General features: G+C 44.9%; 1 long non-coding RNA gene across 2 annotated transcripts in view; it reads left to right on the top strand.

Annotated features, from left to right (window-relative positions):
* LOC126537964 (uncharacterized) overlaps nucleotides 1–14,288 on the top strand; it is a 46,300-nt gene that overhangs the window by 14,649 nt on the left and 17,363 nt on the right. For both annotated transcript variants that reach the window (XR_008613878.2, XR_008613879.2), the window contains exon 2: nucleotides 3,563–3,685. This is a non-coding gene — a long non-coding RNA (uncharacterized lncRNA). The remainder of the gene's footprint in view (nucleotides 1–3,562; nucleotides 3,686–14,288) is intronic.

Genomic DNA, 14,288 nt, shown 5'->3' with positions numbered 1-14,288 from the left:
GTCTTCCTCTTGTGTTGCGTCAATTTTGCATTGTCCGCCTACTTTCGCACCATGAACCAACTAGCCCGAGCCACAATTCTAGCAAGCTTCATGAGCCCGCAAAATGGCCCATTATGACAAGAAACGCGCTGCAAATTTCAGTAATGGACGCGTCGCTCAGCCTCCATGCAGATAAAGCGAAACATTTCGCCAGGATTAAATCGCGTTGAATAGCAAGTCACTATCTTCATTGTTAGCTTGAAAATGTGAACACTCAATCCTAGTAGAAGTCGTACTCAAAAGGCACAAAGGCAGGGCGCAGAGTATATTCTGCCTAAATATTTATAGCAGTCCCGCCTGCAAGAAACAAAGCTTTAGGGCACTTTTCAACAAGGCACTCGCAGTCGCAAAGAGCTCCCCGCTCATCATCGGAGGGGACTTTAATGCCCCCTACCAAGCGTGGGGATACGCTTGGAATACAAAGAAAGGTGAGGGGTTATGGAACCTTGCCACGGACCTGGGACTGTGCCTGATCACCGATCCGGCTTTCCCCACCCGCTGTGGCACGTCCACGTGCAGGGACTCTACGCCCGACCTAACTTTTGTCAACAACTCGAAACAAGCTAGTTGGGAAAACTCGGGCACCGATCTAGGCAGCGACCACTATATCATACACATAGGTATAGGTATGCCGAAACAAGAGACTAGAACCTTTCGGTGCACGGACTGGGACCTTTTTAGGAAAGTTAGGGCTAAGAGACTAGAATCGGAACCGATAGAAGCGCGCAGACAGTCCTTCCAGACCTGGATCAAGCAGCTCGAAGAGGACCTCCGGGAAGCCACTAAAGAAATTAAGACCCAAGAAAACATAGAGAGCATAGACAGTAGGCTCGCGCATCTGATCGAGGCCAAACAATCCATTCTGCAAAGATGGAAAACGCAAAGACTGAACCGAAAGCTCAGGAAAAAGATAGCGTTGCTAAACAGACAGATCGAGGAGCATTCGAGAACGCTCGTGAAGCAGCAGTGGGACGAAGTTTGCCACTTGGCAGACGGCAGAATTAAACATGGAGGCAGTTGGAACATTCTCAAACATCTATTGAACGAGAGCGACACTAAGTCAAACAAGAGAACGGCAATTACAAAACTGGTACATCAGGTCAGCCAGTACACGACTCAGGAGGTAGTCATGAGACAGCTCGCGGACAAATATCTCCCGCTCAAACAACCGGGCGATGGCGACGAACGCGTGGAGTACATGGGAGGACCGTGCGAGGAAATGGACCGCGATTTCACCGAGGGTGAGGTACGGGCCGCCCTCCATGGTCTCTCTAGTAGATCGGCAGCCGGACCCGATGGTATTACCAATAAACTCTTAATGAATCTAGACGATGAGTCGATCACTTTCCTGACGAATCATTTCACCGAGTTGTGGAGAAAGGGAGACTATCCGGAGGAATGGAAGATAGCTAACACCATCCTCATACCAAAACCGGGCAAACCACTCCATCTGGATAACCTACGTCCAATCTCGCTTACATCGTGCACAGGTAAAGCTATGGAACACGTTATTCTTAACAGACTCACTAGATACGTCGAGCAAAATGACATACTCCCGTATAACGTCATCGGTTTCCGCCCCGGACTATCGACTCAGGACGCCATGCTCCTGATCAAACACCAGCTCATACACGTTAGCCCGGTGCACGCGAGAGCGATTCTGGGACTAGCCGTCGAAAAAGCTTTTGATCGCATAGAGCACAAGGCCATCCTCGAGGTCCTGTCCGAGCTGGGGTTGGGCGAGAGGCTATACAGTGTAGTCAAGGCGTTTCTGAGCGGTAGGCAAGCGAGCCTCACGCTAGGAGAACTAAAATCGAAGGTGATGAACCTGGGAAACAGGGGCACCCCGCAAGGGGCCGTACTTTCGCCCATGCTATTTAATCTAGCAATGACCAGAGTCGCGAGGAAACTGGAGAGTATAAAAGGTATACACTTTACAATATATGCCGATGACATAACCATATGGAGCGCCAATGGTAACGTAGGCCAAACGGAGACCAGACTGCAGGAGAGCATACACGCTGTGGAAAGCACACTAGGCGAGATGGGACTCAACTGTTCGGCGGCAAAGTCAGAGCTTTTGGTCCTAAAACATCGGCGCAGGGGTCGAAGACCCAGGGGCTATGTCCCCGGGGAGGAACCCAAGATTATCTTACGCTGTCACGACGGATCCGCGATCAAGCAGGTGGAAAAGATTAAAGTTTTAGGCTTCCACATAGCAGCGGGAGGTACCAACCAGAATGCCATTCAACACATTTCAAACAAAACGGACCAAGTCATCAGGTTACTAAGGAGAATCAGCAACAGACACAGAGGCCTTGGTGAGGACAGCGCTCTAAGGCTAGTGCATGCCTTCGCTCTCTGTCACTTCACCTACGTGGCAGGTCTATTTAAATGGTCGCAGGCCGAGCTGAACAAGCTATAAACACTATGATCAGAAAGTTAGTGAAGGCTACCCTAGGTATACCCATCAGCACCTCGAACGTGAAGCTCATGAAGCTAGGCGTGCACAATACGATAGAAGAGATGGCGGAAGCGCAACAGATGGCGCAGCAGGAAAGACTTGCTTGCCGTGCCGGTCAGAGCCGAGCCGACGCCCACTACCATTCCGGGGAGCATAAAGATCAGTTACTAACTTACAACGACATCACTAAATATTACTACTTGGGCCGTAGGCAATTCCCTCTGCCACACGTAAAATTGAACAGGGCTCAGGCAGTCACGCTACGTTTACTGCAAACCGGGACGTACCCCACTCCGTATTTCTTAAATAAAATTCACCCCGAAATAGAAATTAGGAAAGAATGTAACGTGTGCGATGGCATCATTGACATCAGACACATGCTGGCGGGCTGTCCCGCGACTCTCACCGACCCCGAAGAAAAATGGCTTTACTGGTACAAGTTGTTAACAAGCTCTTCATATAAAGATCAACTACGGGCTGTCCAGAGGGTCCACGATGACGCCATAAGGCTCGGCCTGGCGGTGCCGACGTGGACGCGGCCCGCCTCGGTCTGAAAAGACCGGGCTTCAGGACACTAATAAAGTTTTGTGAATGAATGAAAATGAATGTGTTAAAGAAAATATCATTCTGAGAAACAACTAAGGTGCCAAGCGTTTCTATACGCTGCCTTGCACGACAAAAATTAGTAAAAATATTTTATTCCGCCTTTTCGGGCATGCCTCCGTGGCCTAATGGTCGGGGCATCGGTCGTCTGGGATGGAGGACCCCAGTTACCAACTGCCGTAAATGTAACCGACCGCCGAAAATGTAATACAGCACATGTCAAGGTCACCCTCGGAGTGACATAAATGGTTAGACAAAATTGTATGTGCAAACAGCGGACTGGGGGCGAGAGTCAAAGAAAACTGGCGCTTTAACAAGAAAAGTGTGTTATTACAGCTACGCCATGAGATGAAACAGCTTTGAAGTTACCACCCTAAGCAAAGTTGTTCCTCGTTAGTATAGTTGTTGTGGGTGGTATTACTGATGTATGACCATTCTCTCTGAAATCGTTTACAGCGGATTGGAGACCCGAGACCTGCCAATCCAGAGGCCTTAGATGTTCGCTGTTCTTTCTATGCCCTTTACGGAACATGGTGTTTGTATACGGCTGCAAGCACCTGACAGTTTGCTGCGACCCAAGTAAGACACCTTCATGTTTTCTATTACCTGGCACGCACCACAATTGAACAATATGCGTCCAGCTACGATGCCTGAATGCCAGTGGCATTGCGCGGCTGTGCTTAAAATCACGTTTTCGTGAAGTGCCCAATTCAGTTACGCAAGACTGTGCAGAGCGGCGTTTTTTCCCTAACGCCTGAGGCCAATCTTCTAATTCTCACCTAGCCTTGTTGTGTACTTCCTTGTTTTTTTATTATTATTAAAGCCTACTTTACACCCTGAGCAAGTTCAACCGCATTCTTTATTATTCTATAGATCTCTCACCCATTTCAACGCATGCAGCGTGCGAAGAAAGAGCGAATAGCATTACTAGTATTTCATCATACATTCGTTATCGCTTCTTACTCATCGAAACAGACATATGAGCATGTAATTGAAATCTATATAGTTCTCTTTCATATCGGTCGAGGTGCTGTCACCGCGCCTACAATAATCATGGTCGCGCAGATTTTTTTTCTTTTTTCCAACTTTATGTATTCCCGCAGACTTTACTTGGCCCTTAACATTTCCAAATTTCCATCCGTTCGCATCCCACGCCATGAATCGTATTTAATCCAGAGTAAAAAGATCTTAGTTGTGGCTTGTATTTAGAGACCGCATTCATCTTCCGTGAATGATCTGTTTGGGCTTAGCGAAACACTGCATAAGCTATCAGTCGAAAAAAAGCTCATTACACAGGATACATAGAGAGAGAGAAACAACTTCATGTAGTCGCCTGCAGAACGACACCATGACTAAATGGCTGACGTCTTCTCAGCGGGTGGTCTCTACTCAACTCCAGCGCGTGTTACTCCCGCGGTCGGTCGCCCTGAGGGGCAACGTTCCGTCGGTTTCGCTCGGCCTTTGTCTTTCAAGAGCCGCCGAGACCTGCTGGACGGCCCAGGTTTGGCTTTCGTGGTCGTAGCATTCCGCCGCAGCCGCGAGTCGCGGCGGAATCGTTGTACTTGTCGAAGCTTCATCGGGGAACTTGGTGCAATCCCATAGGATGTGCGTCAGGGTGGCCCTCTCCCGCTGGCGCCCGCGGCACACATCACTCACATATAATTTCGGGTATAGATGAGTCATTAACACTGGGGTGGTTAAAGAACCAGAACTAGGATACATAAAAGTTGTTCTTTGGAACAGCCCACCACCTATGCCACTGAATATGTTACGTGCAACAAAGGGTATGGTTACGAATGCCTACTACATGTTGCAGCAGGTTGCACTTTAGATAGAATTATTTACCACATAATTATTAATCGTATTTCTAGCTTTGATTTTTGTTATTATTGAATTACCTATAGACTGTTATCTTCCATTCACTCAGTGCAGTATTCTGTCTAAACCGGTAAATAAAGAGCTACCTAAATAAATCCTTATTCATAAATCTCATTAGCCACATACTCCGGTAACCAGTAATAATCATAAAAAGAATTCAGAAATTGCTTATCAGATGTTTCCTAACAACATGATGCCCTCAATGCAAGCACTAAATTAGTTCACTGTAGAAGTAAGTTTCACGTCGCATATCATCCGCTACCTAAATAAATCATTATTCATAAATCTCATCAGTCGCATACTCCGGTCACCAGTAATAATCGTAAAAAGAATTCAGAAATTGCTTATCAGATGTTTCCTAACAACATGATGCCCTCAATGCAAGTACTAAATTAGTTCACTGTAGAAGTAATTTTCACGTCGCATATTATACGCGGATGACCACTAAGCTAATGAAGTGTCCGCGAACGAAAGAATATTTTTCAGCAACAAGAGGGTCAAGAAGGAGAGGGCCATTCAGTAATGATTTACGTAATCGCTACATGACCTCTTAAAACATTTGAAGTAGGCTGCTCATAGTGGCTGAGAAGAATTATGACTAAAACAAGATTAAAAACGCTGGCGATAATACGAAACAGCCGCGAGATATAATCAGTTCTTTCCTCTGCAAGATTATATCTAATGTAACAATAACCAAGATTCCCTCAGGAAATCACACATACGACAACCCGTGTGATACCGCAAATATACTCAACGACTCATTCTCTGTTCAGGAAGTCCGCTTTGATAAAGCGGTCAACTTGGTTTTGCCTTATAGCTTCTCTCTTTATTATGTGTCACCCGAAGAAGCCTTCACTATCATTCCTAACATGGAAGACACACGTGTCAGTCAAGACAGCTTTCGCTCCGTTCATAGCACATTTAACCTGTGGCATGTCTACACGTTCCTTCTGTGAATTTGGTGTGACATTTGACTAATTATTTAATGAAATGTTAAATTATTTTTTCAAACCAGTTAGGTTTTCGGCAGTGTTGCGCTACTGAGCTAGCATTAATGTGTTTAGCAGACAACGCTGAGACGGCAAAAGAGGCTGCTAATTTTACTGCTGCTGTACTCAGCAACTTTTCAAAAAGTTTTAGATTCCGCTGTTCATAGCACATTGCTCTAGAAAGTAGAATTCATTAGAAGAATTAGTCAAGTTTTAACTTTACGCACCACTTAGTAACGTGATAGCGAATAGTCTTTATACATACCTGGCACTTGCTCATTACCTAAAATGACTAATTTTGGTGCGCCACAAATCTGTATTCCTGGCTTTGTTTTATACTCAACCTATATCAGCGACCTGTCGTTAGGCCTAGGCTGATTAAACTGTACACCCTGAGCTGACGACACTGCCATAGTAACTGCCGGCTGATTAATATACTTACCGCTATCTAAAATAACCAAGACGCCGCTAATATGATGAGGTAATGCCGGAAGTGGACTGAGTATTAATACTAAGAAGTTTAATTTTATTATTTCTCCCTCACACAGCAGTTGCGATCCTGGCACTCCATCTGTTGATATGCTCAATTATTTTAAATTTTCTTCGACACTACAACCTTCCCGGAAGCGCCATTGTATGCACACCGAAAAGTGCGATCCATATAACCTCGCTAATAAGGAAAACAGCATGCGAAATTAGGAGTCTATATAAAGCTAGGCCACACATTGGCTTTAAAACATTCATATTGCGTTTTTACACATTTATTCATACGAATTTTATTTACTGCATAGCTGCATGCGGCGAAACTTAAACCCCGCACCTGTGTGCAATGTAGCAGATTCCCCATCAGGTCATACAAATTGTGACTTTTAACGCTTCTGCATCTAATACTTCCTCGTTTCTTTGTGCCTAAAACATGCTACCACTCGGTAAATTAAACAAACACTCCCTCGTCATTTTATGTTAATATTCCCGCAGTGTAACGCTCCCAATCGTTCTGATTATTCTTAATCTGTTTTCGCATTTTGCTTTTACAAAATTTGCCTCACAGAAAAACTGGCAGATCCCGCGCCCTGTGGGAATCGATGTAATGCAAGGAAGTGTGCGGGGAGCCTGCCAAGTTAACGAAACGACCATGAGAGCACCAAGACGTAGGCGGCTGTTTCATGACCTACATGACACGCATGTCATGATATTGATATCAAGACCTAACATATATGTTCGTCATACACTCTTGTAGCCCTATGCCAATTTTGATACATAGCAAGACGTAGGCGGCTGTTTCATGACCTACATGACACACATGTCACGATATTCCCGTCATGACCGACCAATTTCGTCATACGCCAGATCATGTCAATTTCAGACCATGCCAATTTTCCTTTCTACCAAGCTAACGAAATGGCCATGAGAGCAACAAGACGTAAGCGGTTGTTTCTGGACCTAGATAACACACATATTCATGTATCCATCGGTGATATTCATGTCATGACCGATCATTTACGTTTGTCATGCATTCTTGTTATACTATTCCCATATTGGTACCTACCCAGTTAACGAAACGACCATGAGAGCGTGCTGACGTAGGCGGCTAAATAGATACTGTCAAAGTGGCAAATTATGGAAAAATTCAGGGCCAATTTTGCTTCAACTTCAATAAAGAATACCTTACCCAGTAACTTTAAAGAACATTCTGTCAATAGCATATTCAAATTCTAGTTGCACGCTGTCTTGCAATACATGCAAGCTTGATTTAGTATATATTTTATGTAGTATTGCTACATGATGTTATATCTATGTCTTACTGATTATTATGTGCCTGCACTCGCATTTATGTCATGAACATAACAATTTGTATTCTCTTGTAATACTTTTTAAATGGGAGCTTTCCTTCTCTACCCATCCGGTTGTTTCGCCGGGGTCGGTCAGTGGCTCGATGGTCGGGCTCTCACCAAATCTATTCCTCCTTACTCATAAAAAAAATGAAGAAATGAAAGGCATCATCCTCGCTCTCTCTAGCCTGTGTTAAGCTCTCACCTGCGTTCTAAGTTCGCCACGGTAATCGATATAAAGAAATTAATGCACGAAACTCTGAATTCGAAAGGAAGAACGATGTCGGTAGTGAGTTTAGAACCTACGACCCCATGCTGAGACGCCAAGTGTCTTGCCCACAGGGCTGAACCAACGCCTCCTAGATAGCATTCCTGTGCAATTTGCTTTATACATCATGCTACTTGGACCAAGATTTCCATTACCAAGCACGACGGTGGCGTCAAAATCACCGCGACTTACTCGGGAGCGTTCCCCTTCGATTCTATGGCAGTTGTGCAAAGTGGCATGACGTCACAGATCAAATTGCACCGGCCGTGTGCTATCTAGGAGGCGTAGGCCAAGCGTCTCAACGTGCTCGCTTGCCCACAAGGAGTTCATAATCCGAACGACCATTCAGCGGCTTTCAAGTGCTGTCGCATTCACGACTCATAAGAAGTGCTTAGGTGCCCTCGGGTTTTCTCATGGATAGATGTACATTCACTACCCATAACAAAAAACTGAATTCAAATTCGATTTCATTGATTCCCGGGCATTTGAAGCCGAAATACTCTTTGGGAGGACCTTGAAAGCGGTTCATTACGTGCTTCGGGTGCACGATAACCAACTCCAAAGTAGTCAACATAAACGCGATAGCGCTAAGGGTCCCGTGTCATTGCGAACTACACATACCAATCCGCGCATAGCCAACCACGCAGGCTCTCCGTGTAGCGCAAATAAGCTACTAATTGAATTTCTGAAAGTAAAATGCTGCAGAAATATCGTAAAATACGACTTACACGCAACCCGCAGTCATGATATTGTGGGATTGTAGTTTGAACCTTTAGGCTTTTGATTCAGTAGAGAGGCCAGCAGTCATGGAGCCATTGCATAAACGGGGAGCCCAGGAAGCATACTTGAATAGCTTAACAAATATCTACAAATACTCCACAGCTACCTTAATTATTCACGAGAAAACTAGAAAACACCTACCAAGAAAGGGATCACGTAAGGATACACAATTTTTCCAATGCTACGATGACCAATGCTTCAATACTAAGAGACCAAGCCCGCGGGTTCCGCGCCGGGACCGATAATGGTGGCTGATGAGGTGCAGGCGGAAGAAAAGCACTTCTCGTTGACCGACAGAGCTGAAAATCGCACTGCAGAGATTGCAGGCTGTGACCGTAACACTACCGGCGGCAACGTCGACAATAAACAAGTGTTTTTGAAGACGTGCGCCAACTTTACAATTGTAACCTTGCTGCTGCCATAGATACCTGTACCACAGATATATATATATATATATATGCATACAGGGTGTCCAAGCTAAAGCTCGCCGTCCTTTCAGTGCGAAACACAAATATCTCTCATACATAGAAACCTGCGGTTTGTGGTATCAAGTAAAGCAATTCAAACAGTTTCTTGTTGACTTTTCTGTAAACGATTCTTCTTGCTTTCCTTCAAGTGCCGAATAAATACCAAATATGACAAAACATTAGGAGAGCCCAATGTGTGGTATAGTATCTCCGGAAACGAAGTCGCCCATTGCTGTCCAACAAAATTTTCGAGATTCATTTTTGCGGAATCCACCAGACAGCAATGAGTGGCTTCATTTCCACCTACCACACCCCACATTGGGCACCCTCTTAAGGTTTGTCACTTTTGGAAATTTATTCAGCAGCTGAAACAAAACAAGAGGAATAGTTTAGAAGAAAAAGCCAAGAAAGAACTTTTTTGATTGCCTGCCATGATGCCACAAACCGCAGGTTTCTAGTTTTCTACAGTGGAGCTGTTAAAACCTCGCTGGGTTTCTCTTGACGTCCCCAGCTTCGCGGAGCTGGGGGAGAGAACCTACATTACTGGCCTTCCCCCAGCTCCGCTGCTCTCTGATGTTTGCGCTAGCGGAGCCACGCTTAAACATTTTTGTTTAATATTGAAATCGGGGAGATTTCATGTGATCGCCCTGTGTATATATATATATGACATATATATGACATATATATATACATATATGAGATATATATGACATATATATGACATATATATGACACATATATATATATATATATGAACGATAAGAAAAGAAACCGAGGGGCCAGATATTTATTGGTCACTTCAACAGAAGCCCACAAACAATGACACCAAGGACAGCATAGGAGAAATTACTTGTAGTTAGTAATTCAATTAACTGATAAATCAATAGGAATGAAAGTGGATGAGAAAGCAACTGGCAGAAAATGGGATACGAACTCCCGTCTTCACATTACGAATTGAGCTACCACAGCGCCGTTTTCCCGTCCACTTTTGGGGGGTACTGATGTTGCTCTACTAGAACTGGGCCTGGGAGTGTTAGCCGGCGCCACAACTAATGACCTTGGCGGTGGATGTAGAACAATTTTCGTGCCGCAGGCGTCATGTCTACGTGAACTTCTTTCGGGTGAAGGCAACTGACCGATAAACCCACACATACTACCTAAAGCATCAAACCTGCCAGGTTCGAAACGCTCACTAGTTATGAAGGAGAAGGAAGAAAACAGAGCCGGGGGGCCCACACACGTAATTCAAAGACGTGAGTTCGTGCGTTGGTGCGTGTATATATATATATATATATATATATATATATATATATATATATATATATATATATATATGCTGAGAGGTCCTGATTGTTGGATGCAAGAAAAAACTAGGTGATGGGCTAGGAAGGGAAAGCTGCGCTTTGAAATAAAGTGATCCTAACTCACTAACGTTTCTCATTATATGCTAAGCATTTATTTTTTTTACAATGCAGGACCGAACATTTCCTGCTCCTTGGATGAAGGAATTTGCCGTAGCCACTGCAAACTTGTAAATTTGCGCGCCACTTGCCCTGGAAACCAGAAATGCTGCTTGTACTTTCCTAAATTATCACATTTGTAACGCAGGTCTTCAGTGCAAGAACCGAATGAGGCATTACCTTCAACATTCTGCTCACAGAAAGCCTCAAATCACATATGGGCACAAAAACAACAATAAAGTTTCAACATAAACATGACCATGTCATGCTGTTGTGGCATTTTTCTTTTCTGTTGGCATAGAGCAGCCTGTTCTTATAATCCACGTTCCAATTCCACCAAAATAGTGTAATAATTGTTTATTCGTTACCATTGTGATCTAGGCAAATAAAGAAACTTGCGGATACATGAAGTTGTGTCTAGAAAATGATCAGATTTTATTACCAGCAAGCAGCAATGCGTTCTGAATGTAAACAGTTGATCAAAATAGAATCGCCACTAGGAATATGTCCGAGTGAACAAATTTTTGAAAATTTGATCCAGTGCTTGCAACGTGTCTGAACAGGAGGCACAAAACCCGAGCGAGCACTAAGACTAGGTGCCTTCGTTTCGTCCTGGGAAGGACGCCAGCACAATCTCCTCCTGGATGTTCGTTGATTCGAAGTCTCTCATGACACTTTGGCAATGCTCGTGAGCAGCCCTCTGATATCATGCATTAAAGCTTTCTGTAACACATCAGATATTGCAGTCCTGGGCCATTGCTTGCCCTAGTCGATATCTGGTCCTCTGAATGTATATGCGACAATTTTCGAATAGAGTATTTGTGCAGTCATCATGGCGCTCGGCGCCCTACTTAAAGAAAGACTAAAATTATTCAGCGATGATTACGATGCTCCCTAATGCGAAATTTGAGCGCAGCTGTATACGGGCTTTCATTTCGCAATAAATTGGCTGGTGCGGACAATCTGCCTCGTGGAGCAGGTTCCAGATGGAGCCAGTGTGGCGCGACTGCCTCGCTAATCCAGAGATCATGAGAGGAAGCGCGTGGGTGGCGCATGGGCGTAATTCACAGCAGCCGTCGCAGACAACCTGCGCTCATGCATCGCTTTGCTTCCACACAGAGAACGTGTGCTACACTGGCGCCATCTCTTAGCCATCGCCCCCGCAAAGCCTCTCGAGCGCCCCACTACACTTTTCTTCTCACGCTTCCGCCACAGGCTCCTCCTCTACTTTCCTCTTCCCACTCGCTTCGCTGCCGCCGCGTTTTTCATTCCCCACAACTCTCCGTGTTCGCTCTCACCTTCCACTACGCTCGCTCGCCCGGTTACGAGGTATGGCGCTGACGCCTACGCTCGCCGCATGCAGGAGCGCCTAAGAGTTGTGCTGAAAAACAAAGAAGGTACCGAGAACATGTAACCTTCTTGTGTTCTCCCTCATACTGCGTGATGTGCCAACACCATTGTGATTTAACTGTTTCAACTCTCTCAAATCACTTACTCTGTAAAGCATTTATTTCGCAATCTAACTTACTTCGTTTGGTGGTTGTATTGCATACAACATTGTCAATGCTGCGGCGACAGACCTATCCAACATGCAATAAGCGGCCAACATAAGAGCTGCGCTTCATGATACATTATCAGCGACACCAGCTATCTGTCACACGTATAGCAAAGGCTGAATGTGTGCTTTGCAGGTCAGCCAAACTCAGTCTATTGATGCGTATGGGTTTATTTCGTACCAATAAACAACTTCCCAGACATATCACTGTTATAAGTTGTACATTCGTTTCAATGCGACACGCAATCGATGTGTCAGTATATGTTATTTGTGTTACGTGATAAGTGTTGTAGATAAAGCGATGGGAGCCAGACCTTGAATTGACCCGAGTGCAATTTATGGATCAGTAACTTAAGTAAGCCATGTAGATCTGAGAATCGCTGACTGCGCTGACGAAGTCGATTACGCGTCCAAACATTCTAGAGCTTATCTGTCGGCTTCAGTAAAGGACCATAACATGATCTCCCGATATTTTTACGCTGAGTCAAAGAAGAAAATTAGGATGGCTTCGAAGCCAACGAAAAGTCAACGCGACCTGGCTAGGCTCCCATCCTTCTCCATCAACGTTCTGTACCTTTGTATGTACGCGTTTTATAGATAGCTTTACATGTGCAAAATTGCAATCTAGTTTTACACTGCAAAAGTAATATCGGTACCTCTTCATCCAATCTATAACTTTCACACCTCCGCAAGCTCTAGCTAATGCAAAATCTATTTAAAATACGAGCTCCAAGCTCCTCCCAGCCAAAACGACGGCTATGATGGTATACCATGCACCCTTGTTGCATGGTACGGTGTCAACAACCATCGTGAAACGACGTGCCCTGTAGAATGGAAAGACCGTTCCGATGAACTGAACTGCTCACACGGCAGGTAAACAAAACTTTATCACGTCTTCCTTATTGCCGAGCATTCCCAGGAGCTGCCAAGCGGGACCGAGCTCGACTTCTTTGACTGCAGCCCCTCTATGTCAGCCCGACATGGAAGCCAACAGAATGGTGACATCTGCCATTGGCGGATTTGTTGCTCTAGGCGGTACCGCTAATATACCAGCATGCGCTATGTTACGTGTACAATAACACCGACAAGTGTGACAAATAAAATTAGTGCGACTTTGCTTGTCTGTAGGGCATAAAAACGATTAGGAACAATCTGTCGATCGCCATTGGGCTGGTTTCAGATCGTAATGGGAGTGGCGTTTGGAAGATCACTCGCTAGCAGCAACTCTGTAAAGAACAAGAACGTGTCCCCAGCGCCAGTGGTTGCGTCTGTTTTATTGGCTCTAAAACACATTCGAAACCAGCTCCTCAAACTCCAATGCATGAATTACGGAACTCGTAATTTTCATGCGAATATCTTTTTGCAAGTCTCGGGGGCGTTGCTTGAAGGTTCGGCTAAGACCCTCGGAAATTTTCGCAGAGCAGCAGTCTCATCTGGGAAATATTTAACTGTTCCAGCGGATAGGCGCTGCTTCAAGTATAGTGTTCGTCATAATATTTGAAAAAAAACTATGTATACGAAGTAGGAAGCACAGGCGAAGGCTTGTAAGCACCCTTGTTGTCAAATTGTGTTAGCAATGGTCTGTCACAGACTACTTCGCACATATTGGCGCTTCTTTGAGTGATATGATGCCGGACGTTTAAGTGGATTGAAGATGTACCTAATCTGATGCATTAACTGTTTTCAGCGAAGCAGTGTTTGCGTTTCACGTAAAGAAGACATTAGGAGCCGCTACAGCAGACAACGTACATTACCACTTCCCTTGTCATCAGCTGCGCGTGTGTAAGGGCAGCTATGCCATGTTCTATGGTGGGGCCCGCAGATAAACGAAGACAATTATTTTGTAAAGTGATCTAAGTCATACAGTGCACTCATATCACCCGCAGTCGCCATTTAGAGTTCCAAGAAAACGGTGCGATGAAGGGTCACTTTTCTCACATTTACGTGTCCTTC

This window comes from Dermacentor andersoni, chromosome 4 (genome assembly GCF_023375885.2).
Source record: "Dermacentor andersoni chromosome 4, qqDerAnde1_hic_scaffold, whole genome shotgun sequence".
In the NCBI taxonomy this organism is placed as follows: Eukaryota; Metazoa; Arthropoda; class Arachnida; order Ixodida; family Ixodidae; genus Dermacentor; species Dermacentor andersoni.
This window is presented reverse-complemented; position numbering and strand designations above follow the sequence as displayed.